Source organism: Lithobates pipiens, unplaced genomic scaffold (assembly GCF_037356315.1).
Source record: "Lithobates pipiens isolate NorthernLeopardFrog02 unplaced genomic scaffold, aLitPip1_a1.2 Scaffold_25, whole genome shotgun sequence".
Classification (NCBI taxonomy): Eukaryota; Metazoa; Chordata; class Amphibia; order Anura; family Ranidae; genus Lithobates; species Lithobates pipiens.
In genome coordinates this window covers 133979504-133993427 of record NW_027507787.1, presented here as the reverse complement: position 1 = coordinate 133993427, position 13924 = coordinate 133979504, and positions in this window count along the sequence as shown.

Below are 13924 nucleotides of genomic sequence, written 5' to 3'. Positions count from 1 at the left end.
TTGGTAAGTATTAAAGTGGCTGTAAACACGTTATTTTTTTCTTCTTTTTAAAAACCACCTGCGAGACAAAGCTATAATGAGCTAGTATGACTAGCATACTAGCTCATTATGCATCACTTACCTTAGATCGGGGCCCCCAAAGTGGTCCTCATCTCCCCCTCCAGCAGCAGCCATCTCTCCACAGATACCTGGAAGGTTACTTCTGGGTATCGCCGCTCTGGCCAACCAAGACGCCGCTCCGCGCATGCGTGTGGGAGACGTCAAATACGGCAAGGCTGGATTTGTGAATGGGGATTAACCCTGTGAATGTACTGTTGTCTACGGCGCTGAATACCATCACTGAACTGGCCCTGAATACTATCACCATAGTAGCATACTACGTTTTGTTGTAGAACAAGAATTGTAAAAATAAATATTGAACAGTGCAAAACATTTCTAATTTAGGTACCTACCAGAATGGGCAGGTGCTCGACTTGGGCCTGTGGATGAGGCTTCATCATGACAGATGCATACAAGTCGAAAACTTCACAGGTATGTATTAACCATACACATCTTTTAGGATGTATGAATAATGGCAAACTTGTATGTAGGGATGCACGATAGCAGTATTGGATATGAGTAATTTTTTATCTGTGCTTGTCGTCAATACCAAAGACCATTCAGGTGCATCCAGGTGCTGTTAGAGAGCGTGATGCCGGCTTCACAGCTTATCAGGAAGCCAGGCCTCCCGGGTTCTTGATTGGCAGGGAAGCCGGCGCCAAGCTCCCTCGTGGCACCTGGACACAGGTAATGGTATTTGGTATTGACGAGTACAGATAAAAGATTACTCGTATCCAATACCAGTATCCATACGTGGAGGGAATCTCAAGTGATGCATGTTCCTTTCAAACATAAAATAAAGACAGCTGTATAGAACACTTTTCAAGGTCATTAGATGTTGTAGTCCAAAGTTTCAGTAACAGAACTGTAAATAGTATTAGTCATCACGACTAATACCATTTCCATTTCTGTTACTGCAACTTTGAACTACAACATATAATCATGAGGAAAAAGAAATAAAAATACTAAGGTCAGTGAGGCAGTATAATACCTAGCTAAACCTAAATGAAGTTGTTGGTGACAACTGGCAAAGATGTTCTTTTAACTGTTTACGTTGATTACCATGTGAGTTTTTATTAAGCAACCAGCTATGTAATAAAGTATACAATGTCACATAATAATCAATATCTAAGCACTAAAGTATGCTTTTATTAGGCAAAAATAATTTGCACAAACAAACGTAGAAAAAAAAACATGTATATTAACACGTATACATATATGCAACTATTAACAAAAAGGTGAGCTGAGCTGCCTTGGGTCCTGGAACAGAGGAAGAACTAGCCCTCAGATTTCTGAAGGAGAGGGTTCTCTGCTGCTCTGAGTACTAGCAGACAAGCTCCCAGGCAATGGAGCATTGTGCCTGGAAATTGCTTCCATCAAAGAGAGTCTCAAATGCTCCATTGCCTGGTTCTGCTGTTGGTTTACTCGGGCCAACATAATCTCCATATGGTCAGTCTGTTGCCTGGCTGCAAGTTGAATGCTCCGGGTTAACCTCCTGATGTCCCGTGACATCCTTCTATTGTCACTTGCCAGACTCTGAAGTTCTCTGAGGAGCCTCTGATGCACTGCATCGGGACAGTTGCTGATCCAGGCGGTACAGCAGTAGATGGCAGTGCCATCTGGGTACGAGAGGGCAACAGCTGTGGCTGCTCCTGTAGAGGCACACCAGGGGCAGCATCAGATGGTGGCAGGATGCGGGAAACATGGCCCGTGGCCTCCTCTGGCCATGGGGAGAAGACAGAAGTCTGGGGAATCACAGGGGTCAGCTCTGGCTCATTCTGGAGCTCAATGTCCTCGCAAATAAGGACAGGTGAGCAAGGCAGGCTGCATTGCGCTCTCCCCTCTGACTGGTCTTGGTTGATCTGACATAGACGAGATAGCCAATGTTGATGATAGCATTCAAAGAAATAGATTTCGGGGGGGGGGGGCGTGTCCGGCACGTGACCAGTATGGCCGCTTGAGAACAGAGCTCCTCACTCTACGGCCTTTCCGAGCGACTTCCAGCCTTCCCCGGTGTTTTTTTCGCTCCGGTGGAGCACCGCAGATACCCGCCCATCATAGAGGAGATGTCCCTCAAGCGGAAAGAGGATTGCATCCCTCGCAAGCTAACGGCCTATATGTACCAGCCGTCTGCGCGGCGCGGCCAAGATGGCGCCGCGGCTTCAGGCCTACACACACTGACGGAGGCTGCAGCTTCTTCCCGCCGAGACAAAAACATCCCCGCTCGAGACAACGCACTGGTAAGTGCAAACGGAGGGGGAAGCCCCTATACATCACCCCCGGGAACGCCAATCTCCCATAGCCCAGCTAAATCTAAAATGCGCCTAGATACTGCAGGGGGATCCCAGGATGACATACAGCCTGCCACCATGCCCTACATCCTCCCCCAGCAGAACCCACAGCCTGACGCCATAGCAGCGTTTCCTACAGCGGGACAAGCAGTTATGGACACCACCCTTAAGGACATGTTAATGTCCCTCAGAAGCTCCTTACAAGCAGACATGCTCTCCCTTATGCACAGCTTTGGGAACAGCATCCATGCACTAGAAAACAGGGCCTCACATATAGAGGCTAATGCGGGAGACATTACCATTACAGTGAATGACATTATTGATGCTCAGGAAACTCAGGCCCACGACATCAACTGGATTAGGGACAAAATGGCGGATTTAGAGGACAGAGTAAGGCGAAACAATTTTAAAATCCGTGGAGTCCCTGAATCCGTCCAAAATACTGAACTGCCCTCGTTCGCAAAAAATCTGCTCAAAGCTGTGCTTCCTGATGCAAAAAATATTGAGCTCATTGTTGACCGCATTCACAGGTTACCTAAGCCCGCTTTCCTCCCAGACGCCATGCCCCGAGACATCATCCTCAGAGTGCACTTTTACCATATTAAAGAGCAATTTATGCATAAGGTGAGAGCACTGGACACTCTCCCCGAACCGTACAATCAATTACAAATCTACGCTGACTTGTCCCAACACACCTTGAGCAGGCGCAGGCAACTTAACACGATTACCAAGGCGCTGCGTAATAACCAGATCCAATACCAGTGGATTGCACCCTCCAAAATATCCATCCACCATGGCGGTTCGAAACACCTAATCACTTCACTCCAACAAGGACTGAAACTCCTACAAGACTGGAATATCATTCCTACTGATGTGACCCCCATGGACCACAACAATATGGGAGATGTACACGCATGTCCTCTTCCACCGAGACCCCAGAAACCTTACTCTCCTCCGCAGTAATCCGGGGAACATGATTGCTCACGCCGAATGAGTGTATCTTCTGTCACGCTCGGTCTACAGAGACTACTTACCCTCACCTAGTGTTTCTGGCACGGTTGTGCCCAGGACTTTACTTGTGGAAACACTCTCCAATTAACCCCTGCCTTTTGTTCCTCCTAGAGAACCCATCCCAAGTTTCTGACTGCGACACAAGTACCCCTTCATCCATCTGAATAATTCCAATCCTCTGCCACTTGATTCCTGCTGAAAGGAGCTACTCCTGATTTACCTGATCTGTTCCCCATCCCCCCCCCTTTTTTTTTTTTTTCCTCTCTCTCTTCTTACAGGTCGCGCCTACCACACAACACTCTTCTCAGCGTCAAGTCTGCACAACTCTCGTACAGCTTTATTGAAGACTTCTTCGAACAACACGTTGGACTCCTACTCCTCCTAGTCAATTTCAAGGTAACACTCATCCTTGCTGCTGCTCTTTTCATATTCCTACGGCACCATGACTATCAAAATTGTATCTGTAAACATCAAAGGGCTCAATCACCCTGCTAAAAGGGCTTCCCTCTGGTCACTGGCCAAGCAAACCAAATGTGACATCATCTGCGCTCAAGAGACACATTTCTTAGCCAGCCACCCCCCTACCTGCACCAACAAATGGTTTAACACTATCTATCTTGCTAATGCAAAGACAAAAAAAAAAGGAGTTCTAATTGCCATTCGCAATTCTTTAGCGTTCCAATCCACCTTGTGCGTCCAAGATCCAGAAGGCCGCTACATCATTCTGACTTGCACGATCAAAGGTGCTCCCTATACCATAGTCTCTCTGTACGCCCCTAATGTTCACCAAACTCGCTTTCTACGAAAACTCCATAAGAAAGTTGCAGAGATTCAGCAAGGAGCGGTAATCTGGTGCGGAGACTTCAACTGTACCCCTGACTCTGAATTGGACTCTTCTGCCCACACCAAGCGACATAGATTAGCCCTAAACCCTCTTTTGTCAACATTTCGACTGTACGATGTTTGGAGATGTCAGCATGCAGACGAAAAAGACTTCACCTTCTTTTCTCCCTGTCACAACTCGTATTCGCGCATTTTTTGACGGACCCCTGGACCTTACAAAAAATCTCCTCTTCGGAGATACATCCCACCACTTGGTCTGATCACTCACCAATAAGCATCACTGTGGAAGATTCAACTAACAATCCCCCTGCTTATCTATGGAAACTCAACACCAGGATTTTACAATCAGAACCATATTCTAAACTGCTCCATGACAACCTGAAAGCTTTTTTCTTACAGAACAAAGACTCTGTTGCGGACCCACACATCTTGTGAGCTTCGCACAAAGCGTATATGAGGGGGCTCTTTATTCAATATGGAGCGAGAGACAGGAGGCAAAGGAGGCAGCGGATAGACAGCCTTCTCACTAACATTCAAAATACTGATCTCCTCAATAAGCAGCACCCCAGCCCGGCGCTTAAATCTAAATTAATATCTCTTAGGCCGCGTACACACGGGCGGATTGTCTGCCCAACTTAGTCCGCTGAACCGTGTTTCAGCGGACAATCCGCTCGTGTGTGGGCTTCAGCGGACTTTTTCAGCGGACAGTCTGACAGACTTTGTCTTTCGGAATTTTCGTAATTTTGTCCATTCAAACTTGGTTTCAGCGGACAGTCCGCTCGTGTGTAGGCAAGTTGGACGGACTAAGTATGGCACATGCTCAGAAAGGATTTACACGGCCGAAGGTTGCATTGCAGTGTATTGGACGTCGTTTTTCTAGTCCCGTCGTACGTGCTGTACACGTCATCGTGCAAGTTTTCAGCGGACTGTCTGTTCATCGTGTGTGGTCAAGTCCGTTCATTCAAAAGTTAAACGGACTGTCTGTCGGATTGTCTGACGAACTTAGTTGGGCAGACAATCCGCCCGTGTGTACGCGGCCTTAGGCTAGAACTTAGAACCCTACTGCTGGAATACCATGACAAAGCTCAAAAACGCTTTAGAATGAAGTTTTATTCTGAAGGCAATAAACCCGGTAAACTGCTTTCCCACCAGATTAAAGGTTATATACCGAAATCGCCCATTCCCTTTTTGCGTCATCCCACTACCAATGCTAGATTATCCAACCCGTAAGATATTGCAAACGCCTTTAGTGTTTACTACAGTAGCCTCTACAATCTGAATAATGACGCGACTTTACCCAAGCCCCAACTCTCCCAGATTCATGCTTTTTTACAGTCAATAAACCTGCCCCAACTAACCCCACAACAACTAGAACTGCTAAACTCCCCATTCACGCAGAACGAAATCATGACTGCCATCCAATCACTACCGAATAACAAAGCTCCAGGCCCAGATGGATTTGTTGGGGAGTACTATAAACAATTTTCTTCCGAATTGACCGAACATTTGATCCCAGTATTTAATTCTGCTGCCTCCTCCGCCTCCTTTCCTCCAGAAATGCTTAAAGCCTTAATTGTTACCATACCGAAGCCAGGGAAGGAACCCACCCTACCACAGAACTTTCGCCCCATTTCCCTTCTTAATCACGATGTGAAGCTTTATGCAAAAGTCATTGCTTATAGACTTAATGACATTCTGCCTCTGCTAATACACACTGATCAGTCAGGTTTCGTCAAAGGACGTCAGACATCAGACTCTACAAGGCGCATGATCAATATTATCCATCATGCAGTGACCCATCGGGTGCCTTCTCTGCTTCTCTCGTTGGATGCGGAGAAGGCATTCGATAGGGTTCACTGGCCATACCTTAGATTGACCCTAGAGAAATTCGGTTTCCATGGCTTTATACTCACTGCAATTTTAGCCTTATACTCTTCTCCCTCAGCCCAAGTCTATTGTCTGTCCATGCTATCAACAACCTTTGCTATAACAAATGGCACCAGGCAAGGATGTCCCCTATTGCCTCTGATATTTGACCTTATGATTGAACCTTTAGCGGCAAAAATTTGATCCCAGCACAACATCTCCGGTTTCCACATCGGAAATTCTGAGCATAAGATCAGCCTCTTTGCTGATGACATTATCCTTTCCCTGACTAACCCTGTTCCCTCCCTGGCTTCGGTGCAACTTACTCTTGACGAATTTAGCAATGTTTCATACTATAAGGTAAACACCTCTAAATCTTATGTTCTTCCCTTAGCGATGCCAGCGCAACAACAGACACACTTGCAAAGCAGCCATCAATATGCATGGTCTACGCATTATCACCCATACCTAGGTATTAAGCTAACTAGCGACACGAGCGATCTTTACAATGTCAACTTTCTCCCTTTCTTGAATAATCTCCCAAAGGAACTAGACAAGATTTCTAAACTAACACTCTCTGCTTCAGGCAGGCTAGCGGCGTTCAAAATGATCATTCTCCCTCAGCTACTATACCTTTTTAGAACACTTCCCATCTCGCTACCCACATCTTACTTCACGAAACTCCAATCCCTTCTTAGTAAAATGGTTTGGCAAGGAAAAAGAAACAGAGTTTCTCAAAAAATACTTGTGAAACACAAATCGGTAGGTGGCATAGGGTACATCAATATACGAGACTATCATAATGCAACAATCTTAGCACAGTTGAGAGCGTGGTTTATACCCGAACTCACTGTCCACTGGAGCTCTATGGAAGCTTCCCAAATCCCTGGCAAAAACCTCAAAAATTGGCTACTCAGTTTTCCCAAATTGAGGAAAGCTGACCGAAATATATCTCAAACTTTACATGCATCAGTTGAGGCATTTGAGTACCTTCTTAAAAATTTACCTGCATCCGCTTGTACTTACCAAGCCCCTATCCCAATAGAGGTCTTCAATCTAAAAATTCCTAACATGCAAGTATCTTCTTGGACGGATAGAGGTATACAGCATATTGCAGATCTATACAATGTAGACTTTGTGCACTCATTCCCTTCGCTACAGCACACTTTCTCACTCCCCTCGACGGAATACTACAAGTACATCCAAATCTCACACTGTCTAATCCGCAACCCACATCTCCAACTACACCTTCCCTTGAAAATCTGGCAATATTTTACTAATCACACTTCCCCACCAAAAGGCATTTCTATTTTTTACGCTATGATCAAAGGTAAGAACACCTTCGAGATCCTTCCTCCCATGCAGAAATGGGAAAAAGATCTTGGAATTCTCATATCTCCCCACCAATGGCAATGTGCGTTACGTTTTAATCATATAGTTACAAAATCTGCTAATCTGTGGGAACTTACCTACAAGATTACTCTTAGATGGTACTTAACGCCGCATCAATTACACACATATGACACCGCAATAGATGCCTCCTGCTGGAGACAATGCCATTCCCCAGGGACCCTCTATCACATACTGTGGGAATGCCCCAACACTGTGCCGCTGTGGATAGCTGTATTCCACCTGTTATCTGAGCTTACACATATCTCTATAAGCCCATCGCCTGCACTGGCAATCTTGAACGTTGGCATAGACAATTACCCTTATAGGCTTCGCTATATAATTACACACGTCCTCTTAGCGACCAGACTGACGATAGCCCGTCACTGGAAGTCCTCAGAACAGATTTCTTGTTCAGAAATTGTGCGTTTGGTGCACCTGCATGGAACATATGAACGTATGTTCGCTACATCTGAGGGACGTTTAGCTAACATTGCGAAATTCTGGGAAGATTGGGACTCCTGGTATGCTCGACCATAACTGTACTTTATCTGATTACTTCTAACCGCTCCACCTGTTCCTTCACCTGCAGTATGACGCAAGCTCTACCTACCCTTTTCTCCCCCCCCCCCCTTTTTTTTTTGTTTTCTTCTCTCTCCGCTGTCCCCGTAAGCTCCTTCTATCTCTGTGCGCCGCTGTGGTGCATCACACTGACCCACCTTCAACTGGTATTATCCTACACACTGGTATCCTCAGATGGGGTACTTGTTCATTGTTAGTTCACTGTTTATTGTTTCCTTACTGTTTTTTGTTCACAGTTTATTGACTAGCTCATTATCAATCACAACTCTATGCAGCTAATAATAACATGTTACAGTAATTGTTTCCAGTCTATTATAGAATGCTATAATGATACCTGTAAGCACTGGAGTGGGGGAGGCGGATCCCTCGTCTATGGGCACAGTGTGCTCCCATTAGGGGTGCCTGTAGACGGGACCCTCCATCCCCGTTTTTCCCCATTCTTCTGTTCCTCGTTTTTAACTTATCCTACCACTTCTTCTGTTTATGCTTATGGAAACATTCAAATTTATAAGTTGCAGTCCCACTGGGACTAGAGATTGCTTATGCTATATTATGCTGTTGAACGAGCTTTATGAGCTGTATTTTTGCTACTTTGTGCACTTTGTTATACATAACCCAATAAAAACTTATTGAATAAAAAAAAAAAAAAAAAAGAAATAGATTTCTAGACATTAGAATAAAAATATTTATTTTACTTATTTTTTTTTATTTTGACCCTGTCCTTTAAAAAACAAATAGATTTTGTGTCACATACAGGGCCGCTGATAGAAATCATGGGGCCCCGTACAGCCTACCTGACGGGGCCCCCTTCAGCTCCACCCCTGGCCCCGCCCATAGTCCCTCCTTCAGCCCCACCCCGTCCCAGCCCCTCCCCAGACCCCGCCTTGAAACAAAGTGCAGGTTTGTCTACAAGCGATAGGCATGGCTGGCACTGTCTGTAGCACATTACGGCATTGGCGGCATGGGTGACACTGTCTGTAGCACATTATGGCATTGGCGGCACAGGTGGCACTGTCTCTGCAGGCAGCACATGCGTTATGGGCCATAAAGCATGTGCTACCAGCAGACAGTGCCGCCAATGCTGTAACGTGCTGTAAACAGTGCCAGCCGTGACACTAATGGCATAACGCATGTGCTACTTGCTGACATAATGCCATTGGCAGCATGGATGGCACTGTCTGCAGCACAATATGGCATTGGCGGCATGGGTGACACTGTTTGCAGTACATTACGGCATTGGCGGCATGGGGGGCACGGTCTCTGCAGGCAGCACATGCATTATGGCCCATAATGCATGTGCTGCCTGCAGAGACCGTGCCACCCATGATGCCAATGCCATATTCTGCTGTAACAGTGCCACCCATGCCGCATGCGTTATTGCCCATAACGCATGTGCTACCTGCAGACAGTGCCACCCATGCTGCCAATGGCATAATGTAAAGATGCTGCTGCAGTAGTAGTAGATCTTGAATCCACCCCCCCCCCCCCCCAAGCAAGCACACACCTGTCTGTGTTCTGTGTTAGCCGGGCCCCAGGAGTCACTTCTTCCTTGATCCTGTTGCTGGTGGCTGTCTGGACTGGAGTACGAGTGTCCACAAAAGTTTCCAGTCAGATGCCAGATCGATCTGCTACTTTTTTTTCTTCCGCTCGGCGCGAAGAACATAGCAGAAGGGGAGGAATCACTCCGCGCCAGGGAAGGCAATATAGAGGACGCGCTGGCCGGAACTTGAGCCAGCATGAGGAGCGGGCGCAGAGAGGACATTCTTCCGTTTCCGAAATAGAGAAAATAGTCCCTCCCCCTGCCTATTGAGCTATCGGCCTAAAAATGTTTTTAAAAAGAACGGCAAGGGGTGGGGGGGGGGGGGGGGGGGGAAGAGAGTCAGTCAAGGTGGCTGGGGGATTTTTTTTTTTTTTAACATTAATTGGATTTTTTTTTTTTAACATTAATTAGGTCTCTGTTTAGGTTGCCCGGGCCCCCCTGCTGGCCGGGCCCAGTACAACAGGGCCAGTTGTACTGGCCTATCAGCGGCCCTGGTCACATATATTCCTATTACAAGGAATGTAAACATCCCATGTAATAGAGAAAAAGAATGACAGGTCCTCTTTAATGTGAAATCTGGGGTCAAAAAGACCTCAGATCTCATAATTACACTAAAATGCAATAAAATATTTATATAAAAAGAATTGTAATATTCCCCCCCCCCAAAAAAAAAAGCCCCTTTAAGACTAGAGGGCAGAAGTGGACCTGATTGTCTCCACTGCTACTGGTAAGCGGCAGAGGCGACTGGAGCGTGGTGGGCCTCTCATGCCCCTGATAAAAGTGAACTTGCGGCAAGTCAGCCGCAGTGACCAATTTTATCTGAAAGAGGACTGCCCGCTGAAGAAGATACCAGCCATAACAATGGTGGTCCTCTTCAAACAGCCAATGTATAACTGCGGCGTGTGGTCCTTCCTTAAGTTGTTAAGGGAACAGGTTTGGGTTTTTTTAGGTTAACAAATGCTTTAAAGAAACATATGTTTTTTTTTCTTTTCATTATATAGTAAATATTTTATTTTTGCTACTCTTTTTTTAAGTTCCACCCTAGTTACTGGTGGCCAATTGTAGTGGCGGTTGGATACTAAGATCAGATGCATTTCCAAATATTGTAGTAATAGAATAAACAATTATAGGTTACAATACAAACAGTAGGGTCTATTTACTAAAGGAAAATACACTTTCCACTACAAGTGCACTGTAGATCTGAGGGGGACATGCAAGGAACATAAAAAAACTGAATGTTTGCTTGTACATGATTGGATGATAAAATCAGCAGAGCTCCACCTCATTTCAGAGTTTCTCCTCAGATTTACAGCGACTGCACTTCTGGGGAGGACATCCTCTCCGGCTGTTTGAAATAACAGACAAGCGGCTGCTTAGCCATATCGGTTGTTAAAAAACGGTACCGGGTGATGTCTGCCGCTGCAGGCATCACCCCAGTACAACACTTTGAAGCACTATATTGGTAAGTTTGTCAACGATAACGATTATTACAAAAAGTGGCCACCAATAATCGTTCGACCCCTAGTTTGAGGTGTGTGTGTATGAACTTAAAAATGGATGGTTGTTAAATAGCTTTTTATGTGTTTTATAATGCTTGTTTGTAAAGTGTGGATGACGATGGTGCTTCCTGTCCTGTTTCTTTATATTGGCAGCTTGCGTATTCTACTCACGTTGGGGAGTAATGTGCCGCTGCTTCCTGACAGAAGCTGACGCTGGAGGGTCCGGGATATGGCTCACGCTTTCTGTTAAAGATAGTATAAAAGAGTTAAGGTAACCACTTCTGGACCAAGCCTATTTCTGTCAGTTATTGTTTACAATTTAAAATCATAATTTTTTTGCTAGAAAATTACTGAGAACCACAAACATCATATATATATATTTATGGCTGAAGCCCTATGACCGATACGTATCCGAACAATACAAACTTATCATGAGATACCCTATATGAAATGGACCTGAAAGTGTGCCCTGGTCTAATGGACGGTATACCAAAATAAGGGGGCAAAACACTTAGGTAGGGATAAGAGAGTTTTATTGTTTCCAGCTTAACCTTTATTGAGCAAGTTGAGTGAATGCTCGAGACATCTCTACCTGTGGGTTAGGGATGTACCGAGTGAAGCAGGCCGATTTCCACCTGCCCAATCTTTTGATGACGTGGTCCGGGACCCCATGTCGGGATGCGGATGAAGCTGCTCCGATGCGGAAGGAGTGGCCGGAATACTCACCGGGATTGAGGAGCAAGTTGCGGTGGAGAATCCTAACATGTTTAATGAACTGGCAGTTTGTTAATGGTTTGACCGGGAAGGGCAAAAGAGGGCTAGAGTCCGGGAGCTCGGGTAGCCGAGAGAGTAACTGTGTAAGCACAGCGACCGGGCACCAGGCGTTGTTGGTTTTGTAGAGGTGGATATCTACGCCGGTGCCTGTCTGCTGGGTCTTGGTTACCGAGAGGTGGAGGATGAAGTGGTCCTGGTGACGGAGCAGGTGACGTCTGCGAAGGACTGGAGTGTGTGGGCTGTTATGAGTGAACTCGCTGGGCCGTAGGAAGCCATAGTAGGCCAGGTAAATGGCTGCCTGTATGACCAGACTGGGGAGAACACCGAAGGGGTAGCTGGTAAGCATGGTGGACATGTCCCTGAAGATGGAACTGATGATGGGGAGCCGTTTGACTTTTATTGGCGGCTGTTGCTTCTGGATGCCGCGCAGGATGGCTCGGATCGCGTGGGATGAGAAGATGGACAGTTTGGTAGGATCCTGAAGTGAGAGGAAGTGCTGTATGCCAGCTAAGTATAAGCGGATAGTGTTGAATGACAAGGCCAGTTGATTATGGCAGTATGAGGTGAAGGCGAGTATGTGCCTAGCATCTGTGGGGGTGCCTACTGTGGAGGCAACCAGAAATGTCTTGAACGCCTTCCAGGCTACCCGGTAGGCTTTCAGAGTATTGTCCGATAGTGAACGGTTGATGAGCTGAGTGGCTCTATGTAGATGCGGCTCTAGTCCAGGGTCAACTGAGACCAATGCAGGATAGGAGCTGAGACCGTATCTGCACTGGGAACCTGCTGAAAGAAGGACAGGAAATTAAAGCGGGACAATGCGTCAGCTGCACAGTTGTACTTTCCTGGGATAAACGTGCAGTAAACATTAAACTGATGCTGCAGAGACAGCTGCACCAGCCTGCGTAGGAAGGACATCACAGAGAGAGATTTGGACCTGCCCTTGTTGACTATTTCGGCTGTGGCCTGGTTGTCGGTGGTGAAACCTACAGTTTGTCCTGTCCAGGTATGACCCCAGAGCTGGGCGGCTGCTACCATGGGGTAGAGCTCGAAAAGGGATGAAGACTGACTAAACCCAAGGATCCTGAGTATTTGAGAAGGCCAGGGTCCGGCGAACCAATGGTGGCCAAAAATTGCCGCAAACCCTGTGGAGGCTGCGGCATCTGTCACTACCTGTGGCGAGAGAGGTGAGATATACGGGATGAACAGAGAGATACCGTTCCAGGTGGACAGGAACTCGTCCCACATCGACAGGTCTGCTAAGGCTGCGGTATCTAGGCAAAGGATTTGATCCGGGGTCTTGTGCCTGAGAAAGGTAGACCAACAGGCGTGAGACAAAGGAGCGACCTTGTGGAATTATACGCATGGCATAGTTGAGCATGCCCAACAGCGACTGTAGCTGCCTCTTTGTACATCCCCTGGTGCGGGTGAACTTGTGGAGAACTGCCCTGATGCGGGTCAGTTTGTCGAGGGGCAGGCTGGCCTGCATGGAGCTGGTGTCTAGATTGACTCCGAGGAAGGTGATTGATTGCGTGGGCCTGTCCACCTTATGTTCAGCGATGGGAACATTGAGGTTCCCAAAGACGGTCCTTAATTTGTCGAGGTCCCTTGGAGGTGTGCCTGGCTGTTCGATCAACAGGAAGTCATCCAAGTAGTGGATAACTTGCTGACAACCAACTTTGTGCAGGAGAATCCACTCGAGAGACTGAGCGAACGTGTCGAACAGCCACGGGCTGCTGTTGGAGCCAAACGTTAACTTAGTGGCGAAATAAGATTGATCTCTCCATTTAATTCCGTGCCAGCACCAGAGGGACGGGTGGATAGGCAATAGTTTAAAGGCGTCGGATATGTCGGCTTTGGCCAGCCACGCACCTGTGCCTACTTTAAAGATGGCCTGAATCGCCATGTCCACCGAGGCGTATTTTAATGAGAACTCTTCGGAAGGAATCAAGGAGTTTAAGCTGGGAATGTGGGAAGAACGAGGCGCAGACAGGTCGTACACCAAACGATTTTTATTAGAAAATTTGACCTTG